Source organism: Pogona vitticeps, chromosome 3, assembly GCF_051106095.1.
Source record: "Pogona vitticeps strain Pit_001003342236 chromosome 3, PviZW2.1, whole genome shotgun sequence".
Lineage (NCBI taxonomy): Eukaryota > Metazoa > Chordata > Lepidosauria > Squamata > Agamidae > Pogona > Pogona vitticeps.
In genome coordinates this window covers 19,048,032-19,063,086 of record NC_135785.1, presented here as the reverse complement: position 1 = coordinate 19,063,086, position 15,055 = coordinate 19,048,032, and the positions used below count along the sequence as shown (strand labels likewise).

At 47.0% G+C, this 15,055-nt stretch overlaps 1 protein-coding gene across 2 annotated transcripts in view; it reads left to right on the top strand.

The window, feature by feature from the left end:
- The window catches only part of SERPINI1 (serpin family I member 1), a 187,091-nt gene that overhangs the window by 67,679 nt on the left and 104,357 nt on the right, over positions 1-15,055 (top strand). The window lies entirely within an intron of this gene.

The following is a 15,055-nucleotide window of genomic DNA, read 5'->3' as shown; positions in this document are numbered from 1 at the left end:
CTTGCCACCTCTTCTTGATGTCTTCTGCTTCTGTGAGGTCCCTTCCATTTTTGTCTTTTATCATGTCCATCTTTGCACAAAGTTTTCCTCTAATATCTCCAATTTTCCTGAACAGATCTCTGGTTTTTCCTTTTCTGTTATTTTCCTCTATTTCTTTGCATTGTTCATTTAAGAAGGCCCTCTTGTCTCTCCTTGCTATTCTTTGGAAGTCTGCATTCAATTTTCTGTAACTTTCCCTATCTCCCCTGCATTTTGTTTCCCTTCTCTTTTCTGCTATTTGTAAGGCCTCGTTGGACAGCCACTTTGCTTTCTTGCATTTCCTTTTCTTTGGGATGGTTTTTGTTGCTGCCTCTTGTACAATGTTACGAGCCTCTATCCAAAGTTCTTCAGGCACTCTGTCCACCAAATCTAGTTCCTTAAATCTGTTCTTCACTTCTACTGTCTATTCGTAAGGGATTTGGTTTAGATTATACCTGAGTGGCCCAGTGGTTTTTCCTACTCTCTTCAGTTTAAGCTATGAGAAGCTGATGATCAGAGCCACAATCAGCTCCAGGTCTTGTTTTTGCTGACTGTATAGAGCTTCTCCATCTTTGGCTGCAGAGAATATAGTCGATCTGATTTCGATGTTGCCCATCTGGTGATTTCCATGTGTAGAGTCGGCTCTTGTGTTGTTAGAAAAGGGTGTTTGTGATGACCAGCTTGTTCTCTTGACAAAACTCTATTAGCCTTTGCCCTGCTTCGTTTTGAACTCCAAGGCCAAACTTTCCTGTTGTTCCTTTTATCTCTTGACTCCCTACCTTAGCATTCCAGTCCCCCAGAATGAGAAGAACATCCTTCTTCGGTGTCAGTTCTAGAAGGTGTTGTAAATCTTCATAAAATTGTTCAATTTCAGTCTCCTCAGCAATGGAGGTTGGTGCATAAACTTGGATTATTGTGATGTTGAAAGGTCTGTCTTGGATTCATATTGACATCATTCTATCATTTTTGAGATTATATCCCATTACGGCTTTTCCCACTCTTTTGTTGACTATGAGGGCTACTCCATTCCTTCTACGGGATTCTTGCCCACAATAGTAGACATGATAATCATCTGAGTTGAAATCACCCATTCCCATCCATTTTAGTTCACTGATGCCCAGAATGTCGATGTTTCTTCTTGCCATCTCCTGTTTGACCACCTCCAGCTTCCCAAGGTTCATAGATCTTACATTCCAGGTTCCTATGCAGTATTTTTCTTTCCAGCATCGGACTTTCCTTTCACTTCCAGGCACGTCCACAGCTGAGCGTCCTTTCGGCTTTGGCCCATCCACTTCATCAGCTCTGGAGCTACTTGTACTTGTCCTCTGCTCTTCCTCAGTAGCATGTTGGACGCCTTTTGACCTGAGGGTCCCATCTTCTAGCGTCATATCTTTTAGCCTTTTGTTTCTGATCATGGGGCATTCTTGGCAAAGATACTGGAGTGGAATTGCCGGTTCCTACCCCAGGTGGATTGCGTTTAGTCAGAACTCTCCACTATAACCTGTCCGTCTTGGGTGTCCCTGCACGGCATAGCCCATAGCTTCTCTGAGTTACTCAAGCCCCCTCGCCACGACAAGGCAGCAATCCATGAAGGGGAAAGTTATTTTTTAGTTGTACAGTAATTATTAGCACATAGGTACTTTCAGAGGTTAGTTTTAAAGGGTATTCTGAACCATTTTAAGGAGTATTTTGACTGGAATTGTTCCGTTTTCACTTTTAAGTGGCACGGTAAATCTTTTGGGTTCCTAGCAATATTTCTAAGGTGTAAGATCGGAATTTGCAACTAGGAGTATTAGGTAAGAAGCAAAATTGTGTAATTTTGCATAAGCCTTTTCTGGGTGCTAGAAATAATTAACTGAAATTGATGCAAAGCTTCCTATGCCCTCATTTCACATTCTAAGGCTCCTTGGCAGGGGACATAAAAATCAATGTTTTTTTTTTTAAAAAAAATTGATTTAAATCATGATTTTAATTTTAAAAATTGATTTTGAAAATTTAAATCACAATTTAAATCGTAATTTAAATCAATGTGATTTTGATCCAATCTACCCTGGGATTCCGTTTTGCCTTGCAGAAGGCTTTAGAAGCCATGGGATGAAACAGGAGACAATAAAAGTCAAAAATCCCCCCCCCCCAAGATCACTGCCAGGGGTCCTGATTCCAGTGGTGGCAATCTGATGGCATTATTTTCTTTAAACTTCATGGATTTTTTTTTTGGTATTTCTTTTTTATTGTATGTTTTAACATTCTACTTTGGATCTAAATGGTTTATAGTTATAATTTGGAAATAAGGTCTCTGGCCAGGGAGCCAGAGGTTGTGAGTTTGATTCCCCACTGTGCCTCCTTGACAGGGGCTCGGCTCGATGATCCAAAGGGCCGCTTCCATCTCTGCAGTTCAAAGGTGGTGCTGGTGGTGATGGTTACATATTCCCTCCAATGATATATATGGTTAATAGAGGGAGAACTAATGTCAGGGCAAAGCAACTACATTTAGAGGGGATCTCACACTACCCAGGAGAGGAAATGCAAAGGCAATTACCAGACACATCAGTAGCTGTCTCTAAATGTGCAGATGTGCTGATTGGGTTTGACTTCCAGGAAAGACATTTTCTTTCTAGCCTGCAGTCCCAGAGAGACCCACATACCCAGTCTCAGAAGCTGCTGTTAGAAAGGAGTAGAGGAGCATGATGAGAAATGTCATCCCTTGTGAAAGGTCTTTTAAAGAGACTATAGTTATCATAGGAGGAAATGGTGGAGCCAGGAACAGAAACAGGTGTTCCTCCAGATGTTGACCAGGGATGACTGCTCCCTTCAGCCTTGGTCAGCAGTGTGGCCAATGGAACAATGGGAATGACAGTCCAACGGCATCCAGGGGACTATGCAAACATCCCCATCCTTAAATTCCCAAATCCCTGACCTTAAATCCCAAACCTCTGTGGATCTGCACACCATTCACCAGGTAAAATAGTAAACAAGACAGCCACGGGGCATGGAGAGAGGAAGCTGGGCCTGATCTTGCTCCCAGGTTTACCGTGTACAGATTAAAAGAGGAGCCGTTGTTGCTTCAGAACCACAGGAATGTATTTGTAAAGGCTCTTCTCTGTCATGTCTTCGTTGGCCTAAACTGAGAACTGCACCACCTTCTGAACATTCCCGTGTAGGATCTGGAACTTTTTTTCCTAAGCAAATAACATAGCAACCTACAATTTCAGTATACCCTTGGCAGTTGTCATGTCCAAAGTTCCTGTGACAACATCCAGAATCCATCAGAAGAGGAGCAGTAGGACTCACACATTTATCCTCAGCAAGCAAAGAAACTCCAAAGAGGTGCTTCATGTGTTCACCCTCACGCCACAACAGGCAGAATGCTAGCGCAGGGAAACTCCAGCTTGATCCTACCATTGCTGGCTTGGGGGTCAGGTTTATGGCATGAGCTATACTGTAATGCTACGAGCCCGACTGCCCTTAAGTGTCTGTATGTGTGGAACCGTTATGGTATTGAGAGATAAAGATGTCAAGATTGACTCTTCAGTGAGGCATCACTGTAATTGTATTTTTTAAATGGAAGATGCTCTATTTATTTTTTATTTTTTAAAAAAGAGCTTCTGGGCTGTCTTAATTTTGTTCTATTGTGCAAGCTTATTTAATAGTATTAAAATCGGTATGATTTGTTGCAGGGGATTTAGACGCATCTTTCTAAAAGCCTGTACTGTAAGCTGTGCCTTTGGTCGTAACAAGCAAGGAGAACTAAATAACTAAATAATAAATTTGAACTGGACCAAATAGCTATAAGGAGACCAAACAGATTCACCAGCTGCGTTGGGTTTTAAGCAAGGACACCGCAGGGACTTGAACCCCATCCTGGAAGCCAGGAGTGCCAACCACCAGTGCCTTTTGCTTTTTTTTTTTTTTTTTTGGACAACACAAGCAGGTGAAAAGCAAAACCTGAGAGAACACAAGAGTGTTCTCTCAGGAAAAGAAAAACCTTGCAGAGAAGTAGTGAAGTCTGCGCCATAAATCTTCCACATCTGACCCCTCACTTCTTGCAACCTGAGGGACTTTTACCTCAGAGTTGAAAACATAGCCACCACAGGGAAAGAGGAGGCAACTGCGCGCTTGCCATACACATCCCATAATCATAATGCATAAACTGCTTCCTGAGTTTAAGGAATTACTTTATAGCTTATGCTGGTTAAAACTTTTGTATCTTCTGTATGACAATTAAGAGCATTTTCTTATCTCTGGGAATACAAACCTTTGTAGTTACAATCTGTCAGCTGCTCTGCCAAAGAATTAAGGCTCTGCCGTGGTGAACAGCATATTATCAGTCGCTGGGTTTTGCCTGGCAATGCAGAGTGACCCCAAAAGACATCTTCAGAAGTACCCCTTTTCTGCAGTTCAATTTCTTTTTCCTAGAGAAAACAGCTTTCTCACACATTTCTTATAATTTTAGTGTTAATTCTGTCCTCCAATGAATCATTTGCCATATCCGATTTTTGAGACGCCCTAGTATATGGCCCGCTGGTCTCCTTTGGAGGTGTGTTTTCACAGCTCTGTGAGGCTGCATCATGTAAGGCAGACCTTTAAATAGAATAATCCATTCCCCGGAAGACAATTCGTTCTTCATTCTCTGTGAGTCACACAGTTGGGATTCTGCACCTGGAGAGGAGACTGACTGGAAACTTCTGGAGCTGACCATTTGGATGGGATTTCCACCCACTCTGAATTGCCTATATCCGAACGGGCTCGATTTCCCCCCCTTCATTTCATTTTCATCAGCTGCAAAACTCAGACCTTGAGGACACGGCTTGAATATTTCTTCCTTCTTCTGTCCTCCTCCAATCCTGTTCCTTACATACCTTGATCCTTCCACCCTGTTTCTTCTTGGGTTCTGTCTGCTTCCATGTCCTTAAGAGCAGGGATCATCAACCCCCGGTCCATGGCCCACTGCCAGTCCATGGGGTTGCCGGAACTGGACTGAAGACAGGGATCACCGTCCACCCCCTGGACGCATGGGTGTGTGTGTCAGGCTTGCAGGTGGGCGTGTTGCTTGTATGAAGATAACAATTGCACCAGCCTGGATTTTGGAATCTGTTTTGTGCCAACACGGCTATGGCTTGTTTTACATCTGAAAACACAAAGGGAAGTCTTTCCTCCCTCCTTGCTAAATTATGGGCATTTTCTGATGCTGACTCGGGTCCAGCGTTGGGGGCCTGCTGCTTCACCCCCTCCCACGTCCCCTGCCCCTTTTAAGATCAGAGCTGAGTTTCTGAGCTGTTCACCTTGCCTCCATTCCTCGCTCTGATGCAGTCGCTCAGCTGTTGCTCTCTTATAATAGGTGGAAGACACCCCTACAGGGTTTATTTCTGATATCTCACCCTCAGGCCTTGAATCTGTTTCAAGCCTAGGTTCCTCTCAACTGCAGCCACTGACCTAGTAAGAACGGCTGCTTTGGCTTTTTAATGTTAGTCGCCCATCCCTCTCACCAGTGAAAATCTTCTCGTTCACCATGTAACCAGCCAGCCAGTGGGCGCAGAGGTTGGGGTAACAGCAGCTCAGGCGCGTCCTCCCCTCCTTAGGACAAGCGGGAAACGACACTCACCCCGGTGCTGGCTGGGAGTGAACCGTCACTGCCTCAACCCCTGCGTTTGATGCTCCGCCTTTCTCCCCTGAGCTGGTTGTGTGGCTCCGGCTTTACCAAGACCCCCTCGCTCTCATCAGTGGTCCGGGCAAAGCTGCAGCTCTGCCTGCCTCCCCCTCCCCTGCCCCCTCTTTCTTCCTGGGCTGCCCAGTTGGAGCCTTCAAGTAACCACAGGGCAGCCCCAAGCGGGCGGAGGGTCCGGGATCGATCCAGCCTATGCAGGTGAGGAGGGGAGGAGATGGGGTCCCCCGCCAGGGAGGGGACTTTAGCCGGAGGCAGAAGTGGCCTGTGGTGGAGCTGCTGCAGCTGATGCAAAGAGGAAGATAGAGCTGCCGTCTCCCCATCAACCCTGAGTCAGAGGAGGATAAGCAACCAAGCCGGAATGCCAGCCAAGTCCCTGTGGCTGCTCCTGCGATGGGCTGGACAGCCGCCCAGCCAGGAGCCGGGAGGAAGAATTGTGTCTCGACGCCCTGCTGGCGCTCCAGGGCCACTGCCTCGGTGGCGTTCTCCGGGACAAGGGCTTCCGTGTTCTCTTTGTCAAGTACGCTGCCAAGATGGTCTCCCTGGAGCGCCAGTGGGGCATCGAGGCCCACTTCCTCCTCCCGGCTCCTAGCTGGGCGGCTGTCCAGCCCATCGCAGGAGCGGCCACAGGGCCTTGGCTGGCATTCCGGCTTGGTTGCTTATCCTCTTCTGACCCAGGGTTGATGGGGAGACGGCAGCTGCATCTTCCTCTTTGCATCGGCGGCAGCAGCTCCACCACCAGCCTTCTCTGCCTCCGGCTGAAGTCCCCTCCCTGGCGGGCGACCCCGTCTCCTCCCCTCCTCACCTGCATAGGCCGGGTCGATCCCGGACCCTCCGCCCGCTTGGGGCTGCCCTGCAGTTACTTGAAGGCTCTGATAGGGCAACCCAGGAAGAAAGAGGGGGCGGGGGAGAGGGAGGCAGGCAAAACTGCAGCTTTGCCCAGACGATTGATGAGAGCAAGGGGGTCTTGGTAAAGCCGGAGCCACACAGTCCCCTCAGGGGAGAAAGGCGGAGCATCAAACGCAGGGTTGGAGGCAGTGACGGTTCACTCCCAGCTAGCATCGGGGGGAGTGTCGTTTCCCGCTTGTCCTAAGGGGGGGAGGGCGCGCCTGAGCCGCTGCACTTCATCCTCTGCGGCCACCAGCTGGCTGGTTACATGGTGAACGAGAAGATTTTCACTGGTGAGAGGGTTGGGTCACTAACATTTAAATGCCTCAGGAGTCATGGCCCGCTTGTCCTAAGGGGGAGAGGGTGCACCGGAGTGGTGGCTCTTCTGGGAGTGCGCCCTTCAAGGAGATCCGGCAGAGTCAGCTGCTGTCACGAGCCTGCACTGCTCGCCTTACCTCAACTCCTCGTGGCCAGTGGCCAGGCAGTGTGGCAGGGATCAGCGGCTGCCACCAGATGAACTAAAGCTGGCCCACCAGCTGGTGGGCGCAGAGGGTGAGCTGCCGCCGGTTGCAGGGAAGGCGAGGAGCGCAGGCTCATGACCGCAGCTGCCTCCGCCGGATCTCTTCAAAGGGCGCACTCCCGGAAAAGCCACCACTCCGGTGCGCCCTCCCGCCTTTAGGACAAGCGGGAAACGACCCCTGACACTGCTCAATGTTAGTTGCCCAACCCCCTCACCAGTGAACATCTTCTCATTCACCATGTAACCAGCCAGCTGGTGGGCGCAGAGGTTGAGGTAACAGCAGCTCAGGCGCGTCCTCCCCTCCTTAGGACAAGTGGGAAACGACACTCACCCCGGTGCTGGCTGGGAGTGAACCGTCACTGCCTCAACTCCTGCGTTTGATGCTCCGCCTTTCTCCCCTGAGCTGGTTGTGTTGCTCTGGCTTTACCAAGACCCCCTCGCTCTCATCAGTGGTCCGGGCAAAGCTGCAGCTCTGCCTGCCTCCCCCTCCCCTGCCCCCTCTTTCTTCCTGGGCTGCCCAGTTGGAGCCTTCAAGTAACCGCAGGGCAGCCCCAAGCGGGCGGAGGGTCCGGGATCGATTCAGCCTATGCAGGTGAGGAGGGGAGGAGACGGGGTCCCCCGCCAGGGAGGGGACTTCAGCCGGAGGCAGGAGTGGCCGGTGGTGGAGATGCTGCAACTGATGCAAAGAGGAAGATAGAGCTGCTGTCTCCCCATCAACCCTGAGTCAGAGGAGGATAAGCAACCGAGCTGGAATGCCAGCCAAGTCCCTGTGGCCGCTCCTGCGATGGGCTGGACAGCCGCCCAGTCAGGAGCCGGGAGGAAGAATTGTGTCTCGACGCCCTGCTGGCGCTCCAGGGCCACTACCTCAGTGGCGTTCTCCGGGACAAGGGCTTCCGTGTTCTCTTTGTCAAGTACGCTGCCAAGATGGTCTCCCTGGAGCGCCAGTGGGGCGTTGAGGCCCACTTCCTCCTCCCGGCTCCTAGCTGGGCGGCTGTCCAGCCCATCGCAGGAGCGGCCACAGGGGCTTGGCTGGCATTCCGGCTCGGTTGCTTATCCTCTTCTGACCCAGGGTTGATGGGGAGACGGCAGCTGCATCTTCCTCTTTGCATCGGCGGCAGCAGCTCCACCACCAGCCTTCTCTGCCTCCGGCTGAAGTCCCCTCCCTGGCGGGCGACCCCGTCTCCTCCCCTCCTCACCTGCATAGGCCGGGTCGATCCCGGACCCTCCGCCCGCTTGGGGCTGCCCTGCAGTTACTTGAAGGCTCTGATAGGGCAACCCAGGAAGAAAGAGGGGGCGGGGGAGAGGGAGGCAGGCAAAACTGCAGCTTTGCCCAGACCATTGATGAGAACAAGGGGGTCTTGGTAAAGCCGGAGCCACACAGTCCCCTCAGGGGAGAAAGGCGGAGCATCAAACGCAGGGGTTGAGGCAGTGACGGTTCACTCCCAGCTAGCATCGGGGGGGAGTGTCGTTTCCCACTTGTCCTAAGGGGGGGAGGGCGCGCCTGAGCCGCTGCTACTTCAACCTCTGTGCCCACTGGCTGGCTGGTTACATGGTGAACATGAAGATTTTCACTGGTGAGAGGGTTGGGCTACTAACATTAAAAAGCCAAAGCAGCCGTTCTTACTAGGTCAGTGGCTGCCGTTGAGAGGAACCTAGGCTTGAAACAGATTCAAGGCCTGAGGGTGAGATATCAGAAATAAACCTTGTAGGGATGTCTTCCACCTATTATAAGAGAGAAACAGCTGAGCGACTGCATCAGAGCAAGTAATGGAGGCAAGGTGAACAGCTCAGAAACTCAACTCTGATCTTAAAAGGGGCAGGGGACGTGGGAGGGGGTGAAGCAGCAGGCCCCCAACGTTGGACCCGAGTCAGCATCAGAAAATGCCCATAATTTAGCAAGGAGGGAGGAAAGACTTCCCTTTGTTTTTCCAGATGTAAAACAAGCCGTAGCTGTGTTGGCACAAAACAGATTCTAAATCGCTGGTCCGATTGTTATCTTTATTAGACCAATCAAAAAAGCCACAAAAGTTGCATCAACTTTCAGGGTTAATCTCTTTGCCAGTTACTCTCAGGGGAGAAAGGCGGAGCGTCAAACGCAGGCGTGGAGGCAGTGACGGTTCACTCCCAGCCGGCATCGTGGGTCGTTTCCCGCTTGTCCTAAGGGGGGGAGGGCGCGCCAGAGTGGTGCCTCTTCTGGCAGTGTGCCCTTCAAAGAGATCCGGCGGAGAACCTGGGGGGGTTATGTTTCTGTTCTGTGATGGGCCTTGGGAGGGGTTGTTTGTTTTTTGTCATTTTTCCCCATTTCCGACGGGTCTTGGTATTGTTTGTTTTTTGGTGGTTTTTTTCCCCATTGCCGATGGATCTTGGGGAATTCTGACTCCTGTCCTCTGAAGATGCCAGCCACAGAGACTGGTGAAATATTAGGAAGAACAACCTTCAGAACACAGCCAAAGAGCCCGAAAAACCCACAACATCCATCTTGGGGAGTTTATTTGTTTTTTGGTTCTCCCCTCCCATTTCCGATGGGCCTTGGGGGGTTGTTTGTTGGTGCTTTTCTTTTCCCCCATTTCGGATCTGATTGCATTCTTCGCTTGCTTTCTGCTTTGCTTTTTCGCATTTCTGATCTGTCTTGCATGCTTCGCTTGCTTTTTGCTTTCTTTCTTCCCCATTTCCGATCTGTCTTGCATGCTTCACTTGCTTTTTGCTTTGCCTTTTCTCCATTTCTGATCTGTCTTGCATGCTTCACTTGCTTTCTCCTTTGCATTTTCCCCATTTCCGATCTGTCTTGCATGCTTCGCTTGCTTTTTGCTTTGCTTTTCCTCCATTTCCGATCTGTCTTTTGCATGCTCTGATTCCTTTTCTCTCCCCCCCCCCTTCAGCTGGAAGGAATTAATCGCATTTCCGATGGGTCTTGCAATGATTTTTTGGGGGTGTATGATTTTTTTTCTTCGGCCAGAACAGATTAATTGCATTTCAATGGGAAATGGTGCTTCGACTTAACGACCATTTTAAGTTATGCCCATCTTCCGGAACGGATTAAGTTCATTAGTCTAGGCACCACTGTATTTGTGAATCAGGACTGACATAGTTGAAACTGGTACCATTCCCATCTTCTTCACATGGCCAGAAGTAAATCTCAACTCCCCATGGATTCTTCCCTCTCTTTCACTTACCTCCTTGTTGGACAATATTGTTGGTGATGCCAGTGCTCTCATTCTCTCCATTGGGGGATAGGAGATCTTATTCCAGGTAGGTACTATGCATGGCAAGGTTCCTCCAACTCAGCATCAAGTTGCTCCCACCACCCATTGATGATCCAGCATTCAGTGGGGTCCACCAGCACACCTCAACACCAATACTCTTACTATTTCCTCCCTTTTTGACATTGCTGGATCATCCACCATGGGCAAATCCTCTTTGGCCCCTCCAGCATTGAGGAGTATTGAGAAGCTTCGTCAGATTCAGGATGCATCATTTCTCCTTCAACTTCCCAAACCTAATTGCATTGTGATTGAGGGTGGTCAGATGAAAAACTGGAACCTCTGCTGCACCATCTTTCAGAGGACCACAATCTTATCGCCTGGACTTTTCATACAGTAGCACGTAAGTTAGTCTCATATGAAATAAACTCAGCCTTTGGTGGCCGTAAAGGAGTCTCTCACCTATGTTCTCGTGCTCAAAAATGGAAGGCAATCCAGTGTTCTGTGCTTCAGGAGGGAATCTCCCCCACCATCCTTGCATGTGGGACATATTCTGGAGGTCCTCGCCTCACTAATGGACAAAGTCCTCTCATTCTCATCCATAAAGGTCTATCTGGTTGCTATCTTGGTACATTGCTGGATCCCTGGCCAAACTGATGCCTTGTCCACTTGTTAGTGAAGCAATTTCTGAAAGATCTCTGCAAACTTCTTTGTTACGTCCCTCAAATGTGGAATGGTCACTCGCCTTCGTGCGGGTTCACTTAATGAAAAGCCCTTCCAAGCCCACAGCATGATGTGATCTCCAGCTACTTACCTGTCAGTGGGGTTTCACCTCTCAGTGTTCATCCATCATTACCAGATGGATGACCATACAGGGACAGAAGCCTTCTTTGGCAGAGGAATCCTCTCTGTACACCCAGATTGACTCACCCCACCTACAGTAAGTGAACTGATAATCCTCCATATGTGTGAGTCACTGAGACCACAATAAAAATGATGGGTTGCAGTTGTATCTGCAGTTCTTCAAGTGGTCATCTGTGAATCCCACAACCCACTCTCCTTCTGTGCATTACTCCAGTGCAGGGAACAGTGCAGCCTTGGTGCGAGGGACTTCAACTGAGGCAACAGACTCAAGCGCATTGGGATATGTGCAATACAAGGTTGTAGGGACTCCTGTCAAAATGATCAGCTCTAGAAATTTCCGAACTGTCATCTGTGGAGACACAGAAGCCTGTGTGTTGAGAGTTCACAGACAACCACTTGAAGAACCAGGATTAGAGTTACCCCTGCAACCTTTCATTTTATCCTTGGTGTGAGAAGAGAGGAAAGATAGTTCACCTGTTCTTTTGTCCACCGAAGAGACAGTTCAAGTTTCTGGGAGATTCTGCTACTGATCTGTGAAAAACAGTCAAAGGAAATGAGTGGTTCCCAATAATTCCATAAAGGTATGCAGAAATAAATTGTCAATAAAAAAATTCTTACCAGGTTTGACTTCTGTGGCTGATCATGAAGAGCTGGTATCATCTATCATGTGTTCTTGAATTCACCTGTTAAAAAACTGAAAAAGAAAGAGACCCCACCCCCCAAACTCACTAACCAGTCATAGGTGAAGAGGACTTGCTCTTTGAGCTGCTTGAAGGCTTGGTTGGCTTTGATTTCTTGTATCTTAAGATGTATCTGGAAAAGACTAAAGGCTTCAGTGCCCCTTCCACCCCCACCTAAAAGGAACGGAAAGAGCTTCTTACCTGGAGCAGATCAAGTCAACTGTACTGCATTCAGACGGGGTTTTCCTCCATGAAGTCTGCAACAAAGGAGGAGCAGGGACAAGGGGGCCCCCTCCCACCTCAAATCATGATTGCTCTTGATTGTATGAACATAACTTACTGCCCAGGCCTTCAGATGACACACGTGGACACATCCCAAGAGGATTGTCGGTTTGAGACAGTTTTCCAAATGGCAGGAGAGCAGGATTGCAAAACAGAGCCTCAAAGATGGACATGAATGCCCCAGATCCCTACCAATGCCCGTAGGCTTGCTTCCTGAAACCAGGATAATACCTTTAGCTTCAGAGCAGGGACCAGATGTTCCTAATCTTGGAGAATATTCATCAATACTTCTTAAGGTACCAATGTTATCTTTTCTCCAGCCCCCTATCAGCTCCCCCTCAACCTCTCTGCTCAGCCTCCCTCCAGGTCTGACAGGGCAAGGGTAGAGAGACCAGTAGTTGGCCAGTGACATCTCACTCACTGGAGCTGCCTGATCCTTCCGCTGCCCATTGCGCATCACAGTGACACAAAAAATAGTCCTTGGCTCCACTGATACCATGGACACAAGTTTGTGGGCTTTAAATATTTGCTCTCATCGTAAGGCCATTGATAGGAAATTAAGATCCATGTACTGATGGGCTTTGTGAAGTGTACAGGAAGAGTTCAAGAAGTCTAGCTGTGGGAGACAATGGAGAAGAGAATATAAACTTCATCAGTTTAGATGTTCTGAATGCTGCTCTTCTATCTTTTTATAAAGGCAGGGTGTTCTAGAATAACGAGCCTACACCATTTGGTACATAGTTGTTCTAAACATTGTTAGATGTAATTTTATTATTATATTTTTATATTCCAGCTTGATTTTTAAAGTGAGAGTGTCACACAATTAATAATAATAATAATAATAATAATAATAATAATAATAATAATAATAATAATAATAACAACAACAACAACAACAACAACAACAACAATAATAATAATAATAATAATAATAATAATAATAATAATAATAATAATAATAATAATAATAATAATAATAATAATAATAATAATAATAATAATAATAATCTGCCAGATAACTATAATTTGATTTTTTTAAAATAAAATAAAATAAAAACCACCGCCATCATTCTGAGCAACAGCATACTGGTAACTAGAAAGCATTACTTGAAAATGCACGAGCTGTATTCTGTTATTTCCATACAGTTTGCATGACAGTGAACTGCCTACGTCAATGGTCCCCAACCTTGGGCCTCCAGATATTCTTGGACTACAACTCCCAGAATCCTTCACCACCACCTCTGCTGGCCAGGATTTCTGGGAGTTGAAGTCCAAGAACATCTGGAGGCCCAAGGTTGGGTATCACTGGCCTACGTGATTGATTGTTTACTGAACTTGCACAAAAAGTACCCATTGGCTGAAATTCAGTGGACGTCAGCATAACGAAGTTACTTCTGTGGAAGTGTGCTGGGCTTTGTGCCTGGCAGTCAGCACTGCATGATTTGATTGCCTAATCGATTATACTATGCCAGTTGTGATTGCTGTGTGACACACCTGTATAAATACTTTGTGGCTATGCTATGATTTTTCCTACTGCTTTATATTACGCATGCATACCTGTGTGAAAGGATTTCAGGCACTAACTCATACAAATATTTCTTTTCATGTGAATTATTAAGACATTCTGGTTTTCTAGTCTTTCAATTACTGTTAAAATATTTTCAAAGTGTCTTTTAAAAGAAAATAATTAAAGAGATATCATAGGGAAAATGTATATGATGAAGTTCATATGCCAATTGTGCCATATTCCACTCACACACCCATTCCCATACTTTCTCTTCAGCAATAGCGCAGTGGGATCCAGAAAACTAATTAAAAAACAAACAAACCCAGAACTTTTTTAAAAAGATATTTTTTCTTTATTCCTATCAGAATGTTGCACGATTTAAAATTATGGATATATATGAAATGTACATAAAGTTCAAACAAATTTAAAATGTTAAAAAGATTGGACTATTTTTATATTAAAAATTTTAATAAGATACAATATAAAAAACATAAAATAGTTATAAACCATCATACCCTACATACTATGCACTTTGCGTTGTATTATTAATTAAAACAACACCTCTTTCCATAAATCAGCATCAGGGGCTGGGGTTGTTGTTAAGAGAATCCTTATGATTATAACAATGCAGAATGAAAGGAAGCTATGTTTTATAAAAATCAGTCTGTACTGGAATTCTAATACCCCAGTTGTGAGTGGGCAATGAGTTTTTCCATCAAAGCTAATTTCCACAGCCTAGCTTCAGAAGCGTTTATGAAATTTGTACAGCTCTCTCCCAGCATTATTAGACGAGCTGTGACCAGAAGCTGACTACTTCAAGAACATTATCTCGAACATTTACTAGATCTTCTCTAGTATACATGGTGGGACTTAAGTTGCATGCATGGAAGTGCTGCGTTGATTGAATTTTTCCACATTCGCAGACAATTTGTTCTGAACCCAAGTACAGTGGTGACTCGCTTGATGACGTTAATTCATTCCAGCGAAATCGCTGTAGAGCGAAAACATCAAACGAAATAAAAAACCCCGTTGAAACGCATTGAATCCCCTTCAATGCATTCCAATGGGCTGAAAACTCACTGTCCAGCGAAGATCATACGGTGGCGATTTTCAGTGTCTTTCTAGTGAGGAATCCGTCCTAGAAAACAGCGGGGGACCATTTTCTTCAGCCGGTGGCCATGTTGAAACCCGATGATCAGCTGTTCGCTGATCGTCGTAAAGCAAAAAATAGGTTCCCGAAACAGGGAACCAATCATCGCAAAGCGGATTTTGCCCATTAAAACCATTGTTTTCTGGATTCATCATTATACGGGCAATCGTTAAGTGGGGCACAACTGTAGCTCCGCTTTATTTGATTATTCTTTCATCTGCCTGCTTTGCTTCAAAGTCTGTTAAGTGACTTCCAGAATCTTGTCCTGGTGGGAGTCATTTTTC